Source organism: Ambystoma mexicanum, chromosome 3q (assembly GCF_040938575.1).
Source record: "Ambystoma mexicanum isolate Mex_15411 chromosome 3q, UKY_AmexF1_1, whole genome shotgun sequence".
Classification (NCBI taxonomy): Eukaryota; Metazoa; Chordata; class Amphibia; order Caudata; family Ambystomatidae; genus Ambystoma; species Ambystoma mexicanum.
The window spans coordinates 1,131,615,499-1,131,627,812 of NC_090926.1; the positions used below are offsets into that span (position 1 = coordinate 1,131,615,499).

The following is a 12,314-nucleotide window of genomic DNA, read 5'->3' on the forward strand; positions in this document are numbered from 1 at the left end:
CCCCTGGATGCAGGGGGGGTGGGGGTGCTGGGCGACATGAGTGGGGGCCTGGTGGAGGGTGCCCCTGGATGCAGGGGGGTGGGAGTGCTGGGAGACATGAGTGGGGGCCTGGTGGAGGGTGCCCCTGACTGGTGGGGGGTGGGGGTGCTGGGAGACATGAGTGGGGGACTGGTGGAGGGTGCCCTTGGATGAAGGGGGGTGGGGGTGCAGGGAGACATGAGTTGGACATGAGTGTGGGCCTGGTGGAGGGTGCCCCTGACTGGTAGGGGGTGGGGGTGCTGGGAGACATGAGTGGGGGCCTGGTGGAGGGTGCCCCTGGATGCAGGAGGGTGGGGGTGCTGGGAGACATGAGTGGGGGCCTGGTGGAGGGTGCCCCACAGTGCTGGGAGGTGGGGTTGCAGGGAGACATGAGTGGGGGTCTGGTGGAGGGTGCCCCTGGATGCAGGGGGTGGGGGTGCTGGGAGACATGAGTTGGACATGAGTGGGGGCCTGGTGGATGGTGCCCCTGACTGGTGGGGGGTGGGGGTGCAGGGAGACATGAGTTGGACATGAGTGGGGGCCTCGTGGAGGGTGCCCGTGACTGGTGGGGGCAGGGAGACATGAGTGGGGGCCTGGTGGAGGGTGCCCCACAGTGCTGGGGGGTGGGGGTGCAGGGAGACATGAGTGGTGGCCTGGTGGAGGGTGCCCCTGGATGCAGGGGTTGGGGGTGCAGGGAGACATGAGTGGGGGCCTGGTGGAGGGTGCCCCTGGACTCTGCGGGGGTGGGGGTGCAGGGAGACATGAGTGGGGGCCTGGTGGAGGGTGTCCCTGACTGGTGGGGGGTTGGGGTGCAGGGAGACATGAGTGGGGGCCTGGTGGACAGTGCCCCTGGATGCAGGGGGGTGGGGGTGCTGGGAGACATGAGTGGGGGCCTGGTGGAGGGTGCCCCTGGATGCAGGGGGGTCGGAGTGCTGGGAGACATGAGTGGGGGCCTGGTGGAGGGTGCCCCTGACTGGTGTGGGGTGGGGGTGCTGGGAGACATGAGTGGGACATGAGTGGGGGCCTGGTGGAGGGTGCCCCACAGTGCTGGGGGCTGGGGGTGCAGGGAGACATGAACGGGGGCCTGGTGGAGGGTGCCCCTGGATGCAGGGGGGTGGGGGTGCAGGGAGACATGAGTGGGGGCCTGGTGGAGGGTGCCCCTGGACTCTGGAGGGGTGGGGGTGCAGGGAGACATGAGTGGGGGCCTGGTGGAGGGTGTCCCTGACTGGTGGGGGGTGGGGGTGCAGGGAGACATGAGTGGGGGACTGGTGGAGAGTGTCCCTGGATGCAGGGGGGTGGGGGTGCTGGGAGACATGAGTGGGGGCCTGGTGGAGGGTGCCCCTGGATGCAGGGGGGTGGGAGTGCTGGGAGACATGAGTGGGGGCCTGGTGGAGGGTGCCCCTGACTGGTGGGGGGTGGGGGTGCTGGGAGACATGAGTGGGACATGAGTGGGGGCCTGGTGGAGGGTGCCCCACAGTGCTGGGGGCTGGGGGTGCAGGGAGACATGAACGGGGGCCTGGTGGAGGGAGCCCCTGGATGCAGGGGGGTGGTGGTGCTGGGAGACATGAGTGGGGGCCTGGTGGAGGGTGTCCCTGACTGGTGGGGGGTGGGGGTGCAGGGAGACCTGAGTGGGGGCCTGGTGGAGGGTGCCCCTGGATGCAGGAGGGGTGGGGGTGCTGGGAGACATGAGTGGGGGCCCGGTGGAGGGTGCCCCTGGATGCAGGGGGGTGGGAGTGCTGGGAGACATGAGTGGGGGCCTGGTGGAGGGTGCCCCTGACTGGTGGGGGGTGGGGGTGCTGGGAGACATGAGTGGGGGACTGGTGGAGGGTGCCCCTGGATGCAGGGGGTGGGGGTGCTGGGAGACATTAGTGGGGGCCTGGTGGAGGGTGCCCCTGGATGCAGGCGGGTGGGCGTGCTGGGAGACATGAGTGGGGGACTGGTGGAGGGTGCCCCTGACTGGTGGGGGTGCTGGGAGACATGAGTGGGGGCCTGGTGGAGGGTGCCCCTGGATGCAGGGGGGTGGGAGTGCAGGGAGACATGAGTAGGGGCCTGGTGGAGGGTGCCCCTGGATGCTGGGGGGTGGGGGTGCAAGGAGACATGAGTTGGACATGAGTGGGGGCCTGGTGGAGGGTGCCCCTGACTGGTGGGGGGTGGGGGTGCAGGGAGACATGAGTGGGGGCCTGTTGGAGGGTGCCCCACAGTGCTGGGGGTGGGGGTGCAGGGGGACATGAGTGGGGGCCTGGTGGAGGGTGCCCCTGGATGCAGGGGGGTGGGGTGCTGGGAGACATGAGTGGGGGCCTGGTGGAGGGTGCCCCTGGATGCAGGGGGGTGGGGGTGCTGGGAGACATGCGTTGGTGGGCAGTAGTGCAAGGTGACATGTGGGTTGGCTGGGGGGCATGGCCATGGTGGATGGGCTGCCTGCGGGACATGTGTAGGGGTGCAGGGTAGTTCCCTGTGGTGTGGGCCGCCTGCAGGGGCCGTGGAGGGTGTAGAGGGAACAGCTGGGAGGACCCACATGGCCAATTCACGTGTGGGACTCCCCGGCACCCCAGAAATACACGTAGGCTGCTGGATTCACGTGTGGAATTTGCCACGCACCCGGAGTACACGTACCCTGCTGAAATTGCGTGTGGAACTTCCCCCGCACACCGAAATACACGTACCCTGCCAATTCGCGTGTGAAACTTTCCGCGCACCCCGAAATACACGGACCCAGGGCAATCACGTTTGGGAACTTCCCACGAACCCCGTAATACACGCACACGCTATTTTTCACACAGCGGGTGTCCGTGTTTGTCGGTACCCCTTTGCACCTCATTTGTCCTAGAGGGCCACTGTATGGACCATTCATCATAGCTGTATATGGGTGCTTTTTGTTAGCGCACATTTTGGCACACATTTATTTCAGGCGCAGGGATGCTACCGCATGCTTTCTTGTGGAGTACTTGTTTGGCCCTGTGCGCGTCTTTCACCGTGCGCTGGTTTGCGCTATTCGATTCCATGAATACGGGTTGTAGGCGAGCGTGTGGGCTTTCCGCGCACTTGCCTCCTGTACTTCCCCCATGACGCCCATATTTTCATGCGTTGTTCCCCATTCCGAGTGTTACGTCCCGTGTTACGCCTACTTTTGTGATGTGCGCCACGCTATGTGCGATTTCGCTGGGGCCGTGGCGCACGCTGTTGGATGACCTGTGCGCCGGCGTGCGCCGTGCACTTTTTCAGCGCACATCCAATGTTTTTCTCGCGCACGGACTTCCATGAATCGATGTGCGCTGGTTTCCTTGCGATTTTCGCAGTTGCACTGCGATTTTCACACTTTTACTGCGAATCGCACGTTTTGGCACCTCTGCGCAGGAATTTTCGGCGCCCATTAATTCCATGAATCGACCAGAGAGTGTCATCCTGATATCTTATCATTCATCGCGGAGGCAATAGTTTAGGCCATGTTTCTGGCATTTCTTTGCAATTTGCAATGAAGGAAGGACTTGCGAAAGTCATGGACATGTTTCCAAATTGCCAAATAGTTTTTTCCCGTATTGCACAAAGACAAAAGTGGCTGCGTTCATCTGTATTTGGCCCACAAATGGAGAAAGCGAGGCGCAATGTGAAGAAGGCTGTTTATGCCTTTCTAAGAGATGTTGGCATGTCCTCATTCCACAATGAAAACATTTTGTTTCGCAGCTCTTTCATATTTCGGAGAGATTGAGTCCATCTCACATATGCTGGCAATCAAATATTTCTGCGTAATGTACAACATGCATTGCAACTTTTTTTGGAATCATAGTCACCTATTTGGCAATCCGTTTTTTCCACCGTACAGTTTTTGAAGCATACTGAAAACCACAGAAAGGCTCTTTTCAGAGCCACCACTTACTCCCAGCAAAAAGTACATTGGTTTGGCTTTGCTTGCACCCTCCATTTTTGTGTGTCCCATGACTGTCCGCAAAAAGAGAGGGGGCCTACAACGGTCACTTCATAGCTCTATTGTTAAGCTGAAAAAGGCGGCTCTGATAAGAGCTTTTTTAAAAAATGTTTATAATTTTTCAGTTCACTGCTTTTATGGACACGACACACTAGGAGAGGAAGGCAAGGGAGGGTAAGGAAGGGACACCAACCACGGGGATAAGAAGGGCCAGGTGCAGAGAGAAAGATATAGGGTGGCCTTCACTTAGGTAGAGGGCAGTTCTTCTCGTGCTTAGTGACCGTAGCCTCAAAAGCACTTCGGAGACTCTCCCCCCTGCAGAGAACTGCGTCACAGTACACACACAATATTGGGTCCCTCGAAAGGTAAGGGTCAACAGCATCGCGAATGGCTTGTGACGCAGCTGGTGCAATGCGCTCACCCACAGGAGTGCCTCTTGCGGTGAGAGGATCGGACACAGAGGATGCTGTAGAGGAACTCAATCTACTACGTTCTTCACATGGCACCACCTTCCGAATGTCCGCACTATGGAACAACGTTAGGTGTCGCTTCATGGTTGTCGTACCAAAGCTGTACGCACCAGGTCTCCCACGACTCAGCACCAACTGGCACTGGTTGCACTTGACCAGGTATGCATGTGCTTTCGGTACGTTCCCACAAACGGAAAACAACCGCCACACCCACGACTCCCGCCGAGTGTTTGTTAGGCAGAATCCTGTGTAGTTCCCATGGGGAACACTGAAAGAGGATTAAGACTACAGGAGTAAGCAGTAAACCCAATTGGTAGCAGTCTGCACCACCCAGATTTACCTGGTAGCTGTGGCTGAGCAGTCAGAATTCTCTCAAGATGAGTAGGGCAGTATACAGAGAATACACAATAGGGCTAAAAACACAGTAGAGCAAGCAAACACTGACCAGAGCTTGGTATCAAAAGTATATAATTATTTATTTAAAACACACTTTAGGAAATACACTAAGCACTCTAAATTAAAGCAAGTTCAAACACAGTCAGATAAAGTATACACACCTTCCTTAATAATTATAAGACAAGTCTAGGTCAAAACACCACTATTTGTAAAAACAGATGTGAGCGCGTAAAACTAGATGGCACTCCAATAATTAAGTTAAAAGGTGAGAAAAAGGCAGGTCATGAAAATAAAACAGTCCCCAACAATTTTCTAAGACCAGAGCAAGATAGTGAAGGCAGAGTCTACTGTAGAGCCAAAGTTCATAGGCCAGGCCCACTTTAAATGGAGCAAGGCGAAATGTGCCCAAGATGACACAGTTTAAAAAGCACTCAAGTCTTTGCAGAAATGTGCAAAGGAGGTTGGTTTGATGCGAAAGATAAAGTTAGAAGGTTGGGGGCCAACCCAGTTGGAAAGCCAAGGATTTAAGGGTCACCTTTAGTAATCCGCAGAAAGGGAGGCCAGGCGGAACACAGTACCTTAAAGAGTGAGGAAGCTCCAGCGGTGGCAGTTGTTCCTGGCAGCGGGTGCAGTTTGTGGTTTTGACCAGGGAAGGAGAAGATCTCGTCGAGGAGGAAACTTGGAGTCGTTGCCCTGCCCAGGGAAGAGCCCAGCCGCGGAGTTTGTTCGGTTAAAAGGTGCTTTCCTTTTATTCGCGGTCACTGTGGTGAAGCTTGGCTATCCGGCCGCCGGGATGCTTGGCACGGGTGATCCGACCAAGGGACATCCTGAAAGACGAATGGCAAATCATGCCTAAGAGTGGGAGGAAAAGAGTCTCACTCTTAGCAGGAGAAAAAAGAAACCCCAAACAATCCAGCAAAGCTGCTGGGGGACTCACTAGGCTTGGGAAATTAGCCTTATAAGAGAATTCTCCCTAACACTCGCCCCCCCCAGACTAAGGGACAGGAGGATTGAATCCACTCCTGGATGAAACTCATACCTCTAGTCGGTTACAAATGTCCTAGAGAGACCATCAGCATTTTGGTGTTGACACCCTGACCTGTGCTAAATGGTAAAATCAAAGGTTTTCCTTTGTAACCTATATGACCTACAAACCCTTTGAGGAACATCTTCCTTTTTAAATCTATAGGGGATCTGGTTGACCAGTCCCTCGGAAGTTGGTACAACTCCTGAACCTGTGATAGGCTTTTTCATGGGGTCCTTGTAAAGGATTCCCTTAGATCTAGAGGGGCCTCCAGGGTTCCTCACCACCTCTCTGTTGGGAGCAGGTTGGGTCTCAGGCCTCTTGGGTGGAGGGGGTGGGTTTAGGCAATTTACCTGCTTCCCATTCCTCTTAGATCTAACCTTACCTACTTTAGGAGTTTCCCTCCCAATACTAGGATTTGAGTTGGAGTCTTCAGTAGAAGGTCCAACAGTCTGAAGGTTTTTGGCCTTAGACTTCTCTTTTCTGGTTTTCCACCAGCACTGAGAATTACCAGTTCTCTTAGGCCTAGAGAGGGGTCCAGTTGGTCTATCCACCTCTCCCTCAGAAGCAGGGGTAGTCAGAGACTCTAAAACTGGGGGAACAATGATCGAGCTTAGTTCGGGCTCCCATTTCCCTAACATACTAGCCTGAAATGTGCCTGGGTTAGAGGTCAACTTACTAACACCATGGCTTGGGTTGGGGTTCTCAGTAGAGGTTCCCACAGGCTTAGAGGGGTCCCTTAAGGTGGCCTCTCTAGCCAATTTGGTTAGGTCCTGCTTCTCCATACTGGGAGGCCTGGGGGTACTGGATACTACTCCTAGAGTTTTTAGATCATTCTCCAACAGGACTCTCCCAGGCACCTCAGTCTGAACACTGACAGGAATCCTCACTGTCATGTTATTTATTACACTGAATGAGGGCTGGTAGAATAGGAACCATCTGGTCAGGGCCTCCAGAATTTCTAGTGGGACCTTTGGGTGCCTTAGCAACATCCTCAAGTTTGAAAAAGCTTTCATCCACTACTGTTTCGCTGGCCCCAGTGCCTCTCCTGGCAGGAGTATCCTGGCCATTGACAAGAACACTGTCCATGTAATATACTTTAGAGTTTGCTGGTAGGGAGTCATACACACCCTTATTCTGTTTGCTAACCAGACCCATGGACTCAGACTCAAGGGTTCTTCATCAAAGACTTCAAAGTGAGCACTAGCCACTTGTACTTTCTCCTCAGGAGTGAAGGCTAAGGTGACTGTGCTGATCCCTGCAGGTTTACCCTTACATCTGGGATCTCCTTTGATATGGTCAGTTGCCCCACAGACATAGCATGTTCCAAATGCTCTCTGGAAGGGGGACTTCTGCTGACCTCTTTCTGGTGGAACACCAGAGGACTCACTAGCCCTATTTGGTTTCCCTTGAGGCTTACCCTGGTTATTTTGATGTTTTTGGCCCTCTTTGGGTTGGGAGGTATTAGAAGTCTCATGGTTCCCTTTTGGTGGCTGCTTTCCCTCATCCTTTTTCTGAGTGACCCCAGGCAACCCACAAGTCAGCAGCCTTAGCTAGCTTCTTGGGATCTATTTCCTTTGATTCAGCCAAATGCTGTCTGAGCTCAGGAGAGCAGGCATCATAAATTGTCTCCAACATAACAGGATTTCCCATTCCCTCATAAGTGTTCACTCTGTAACCCTTAATCCATCCCTCTAAGCTCTTCAAACTTTCACTCACCCAGGTAGCCCAAGGGGTACCATCCTGCTTTTTGAGGGTCCTAAACCTCTTAAGGTACTGGGAAGGGGTCTTCCCAAATCTAGCTATTAAAGCTAGCTTCACACATTCATAGTCCATCCTATCCACCTCCCCCAACTCCATTACCACATCAGATGCAACAGTGGGGAGCGTAGAGAACAACCAAGGAAGCAACTGATTCTCTGTGATGTCCTGGAGCCCATGATTATACTCAAACATAGCCAGCCAATCCAACACATCCAACTTAGGTTCATACATACCCACAATCTATTTAGGCATCCAGGGTCTTTTGGGACTGGAACTCCTAGAGGATCCGGGGAGAGAAGCATTTTCTACAGACAATTTCTTCATCTCTAGCTCACGTTTGAGCTCCATTTCTCTGAGCCTTAGTTCTTGGTTCTTTTGTTCAGATTGGGCACTAATTCTTTTGAACTCTAATTCAAGCCTCATTTTTTCTAGTTCAATGAATGCAGGACTTAATGTGGGACCTGACAAAGGTCCAGTAGACATAGCTTGAGGTGCTAGAGCAGGCAGAGGGCCAGTGGGGACAGTTACATTGGCCTCACCTTCCTCATCTGACTCTACAACAATACTATCAAGACTTTGATTCATATTACCTTCATTACTGTTGTCTACATTTGCTGGGGAGGTAGGCTCCTCTGAACCACTACCCAGACTTTGGTTTTCTAACAATCTTTCAATCAATTCTATTTTCTTGCCTTTTACAGATTTTTATGCCTACAAAGGGCTCTTAAACAATCAGCTGTATTTGCAGTAAGAGACTCCTGCTTGTAACTTTCCATAGTTGACTTTTTAGAAAATAGACTTTTCTAGTGCTAAGCTTTGTGGTTAGTTGCACCAAAGTATCAGAAGCACTCTACGTATACTCAATACAAATCCCACCGCTGTACACCAGTGTTAGGCAGAATCCTGTGCAGGTCCCTTGGGGAACACTGCAAGAGGATTAAGACTACAGGAGTAAGCAGTAAACCCAATTGGTAGCAGTCTGCACCACCCAGATTTACCTGGTAGCTGTGGCTGAGCAGTCAGACTTCTCTCAAGATGAGTAGGGCAGTATACAGAGGATACACAATAGGGCTAAAAAGACAGTAGAACAAGCAAACAGTGACCAGAGCTTGGTATTAAAAGTATATAATTATTTATTTAAAACACACTTTAGAAAATACACTAAGCACGCAAAATCAAAAAAAGTTCAAAGACAGTCAGATAAAGTATACACACTTCCCTTAATAATTATTAGACAAGTCTAGGTCAAACACCACTATTTGTAAAAACAGATGTGAGCGCGTAACCTAGATGGCACTCCAATAATTAAGTTAAAGGGAGAGAAAAAGGCAGGTCATGAAAATAAAACAGTTCCCAACAATTTTCAAGACCACAGCAAGATAGTGAAGGCAGAATCAACTGTAGAGCCAAAGTTCATAGGCCAGGCCCACTTTCAATGGAGCAAGGTGAAATGTGCCCAAGATGACACAGTTTAAAAAGTACTCAAGTCTTTGCAGAAATGTTCAAAGGAGGTTTGTTTGATGCGAAAGATAAAGTTAGAAGGTCGGGGGCCAACACAGTTGGAAAGCCAAGGATTGAAGGGTCACCTTTAGCAATCCGCAGAAAGGGAGGCCAGGCGGAACACAGTACCTTAAAGAGTGAGGAAGCTCCAGCGGTGGCAGTTCTTCCTGGCAGCAGGTGCAGTTTGTGGTTTCGTCCAGGGAAGGAGAAGATCTCGTCGAGGAGGAAACTTGGAGTCGTTGCACTGCCCAGGGAAGAGACCAGCCACGGAGTTCATTCGGTTAAAAGGTGCGTTCCTTTTATTCGCGGTCACAGTGGTGAACCTTGGCTATCCGGCCGCTGGGGTGCTTGGCACGGGCGATTCGACCAAAGGACGTCCTGGAAGGCGAATGGCGAACTGGTTGTCCCCACCAGCTGAAAGGGAGAAGACTCTTACAGCAGAAGATCTTCTCTTGTCGTCGGGAAAGTGGTGAGGTCGTTGCAGCAGGGATCCACCGGTGGTGTCATCATTGGCAGATGGCTCATCTTCTCCCCTCTTCGGATTTCTTAGGTCCTGTGGCGACTTCTGAAGTTCCAGTCCCAAAAGCCCTGCTTTTATTCAGAAAAGCCCCTATTCAAAGCCTAGCTGTTGCTAAGTGGTGAGCCGGGCGGCTCACCACTGGGCCAATCAGAACAGAGTGCGACTTGAGTTGCTAAGGCAACGCAGTCCAGGGTGCCAATTCCCCCACCCACACATCCTGTGGAACCCAGACAGAGTGGCACCAGTTGGAGGGCTTCTGTGGAGAAAAGTGGAACAAAGGGCCCGACCTTGGTTGGAGTTACAGAGACGGACACAAACACCATTTTGGAAAAGAGTTCTGGTGAAAAGACCCAACCAGTGAGTTTATATTAAATAAATAAACCGGAGGTATCTTTAACATTGCACCTAAAAAGTGGTGCATTTAAAATCAATGGAAAAATCCCATAAGAAATATTCCAATGGAATATTTTGCGTGGTAACCACTGCCACCAGACAGAAACTCGACAAGGGGGACTGGACAGTGCCCCCTTGGAAACAGACCCAGGGGCAATCTAATTAACCCCTTCCAGTACTTCCACAATAAGATGGTTTGTAATGGTTCTGTTCACAATTTTGGACTATTAAAGCCAATGGTGACTTTACATGCCCTGGGAGACAGTAGTCAGTCCCAGGGTATGGAGTCTATGTTTGGGGGTCACTATGACACCCCTGTGTTACTGCACTGAGGGTGCTGTGTAACACATACACTAAAACAGATGATACCATATGGAGTAAAAGACCCCATAGCCCATAAGCACACAATAAGTCAAAGACATACCTCAAATCATGCCTAAGAATGGGAGGAAAAGAGTCTCACTCTTAGCAGGGGAAAAAACAAACCCCAAACAATCCAGCAAAGCTGCTGGGGGACTCACTAGGTTTGGGAAATTAGCCTTATAAGAGAATTCTCCCTAACAGTGTTTGCAGTGCAGAGTTCCTCCGCCACATTCTCTTCTTCCTCTTCTTCCTTGATCTCCACATCCTCACCCGTATATCCCTCTGCAGGCCTTTGGGGAGGTGTTGGCGATGGAGGGTTGGGGGTGGTGCTGACAGTAATGCAGGAACAGCAGCCATGGATGCCATAAGGGTTTTTTGAAAAATGGTCGCTACAGTGGTAAAGGCAGCACAACTCTAACTGCTATAGCCAGAAGCACAATGAAGATGACCTCGGGGGTGTGGCCATTTATAGGGGTCGAACGATGCGGCACGTGACCATATTGCTTGCTGTAAAACGCTGCAAAAATTGTAAACAACACATTTACAGGTGGAGCTATCATATGGGAAATGTCAAATGGTGATTTTATACTGAAAAATACTCACTCATTTTGCAGTGTTGCGGAACCGGACAAAGTGCGCAAATTAGTCCACACGCTCAGCGTGGGTGAAGTCACATGATGACTAATGCAGACTAACAAACGTGCGCATGCGTGCCAGTGTTCTACGGAGAGTGTCCGGGTCCTGCAACTAATTAAAAGTGATACACAAGTGAGATGGACAGGCGGGATGTTCGCAGTACTTAAGGGTGTACTGCGCATGTGGGGACCTGATCTGATGACTGTAAGGACACGTCCAGTCTCCTTAGGAGAACTGTTTGTTTGATAACGAGCATGCCGGCCGCCGCGCCTGTTCTACGGACAGTTCCATCTTGCTGCAGACGATACGGACAGATATAGTGTCCTTAGAACACTTCCTATTTGCCTCATTTATACACATCCTGCCTGCCTACTATTTTGTAGGAACATGTTTTATCTCGTTTGTGAGCCGTGTGGAGAGGTGTAATGTCCTTAGCATGCCCCATTCTGTTCCTTTACACACAACGAGCACCAATGGTGTCTTCTAAGATCAGTTCCCTCTTGGTTAGCATTTGTACGGGTAGGTGTATTGCCATTAGAACATCCACATTGTATTGCTTACGGGTAGCTCCAACAGGAGCACTGTTCGCGAACATTTTAAGACTTTTAAAAAAAAAATTCTCTAACCCTTATTCAACAACTATACAAAATCTTTCTAAAAAATTACATGGACTTTAACCAACAGAAACACAGGGGGATGCAGACACTGACACGAATATAGGGGAATTAGGGTTCAACACGGGCTGATTGTGAGGAGATGATTTGTGTGGGGAAGAAGGGATGGATGTTTCATCAAAACGTCTATTTTCTTCTTGAAGATTTGGGGACAGTTCACTGGGGAATGGAGAAGGGGGGGCAGGTACAGGTGGTACAGTGATAACGAACTTTTCCTCTAACAAATACTTCCACAAATTCCCTTAACTATTAAAATTGTCATTCAGTGTCTCCATTTTAAGTTCTATCCTTTTCAGCCTGTCTTCCTCTGTGTCCTTTGATGGCTTTTCTTCTCTTTTTTCCTGGTCTGCTGTAAATAAATATATATATGTTAAATGGCCATAAAATACTGAACATTATTTTGCTTATGCAGAGCACTGTGTACCATTAATGTTGTTATCTTCGGACATTTCCCCATGTGGAAAATTCTCCTCCAGCCACTCCAAAGTACTGCACATTTCTGTATGAAAAGTACAGAAAGAAATTATTTCTTCTGCCCCTTAAACAAAAAAAAGTACACATTCATATAAGAAAAAGGAAGTTACCTTACTTTTTTACTGTAATTTGTCTTCCTTGAAGTGCGTGCGCCTACTGT

General features: G+C 51.0%; 1 protein-coding gene across 2 annotated transcripts in view; it reads right to left on the minus strand.

Annotated features, from left to right (window-relative positions):
• Positions 1-12,314, minus strand: part of LOC138447677 (C-type lectin domain family 4 member G-like) — a 473,303-nt gene that overhangs the window by 66,797 nt on the left and 394,192 nt on the right. The window lies entirely within an intron of this gene.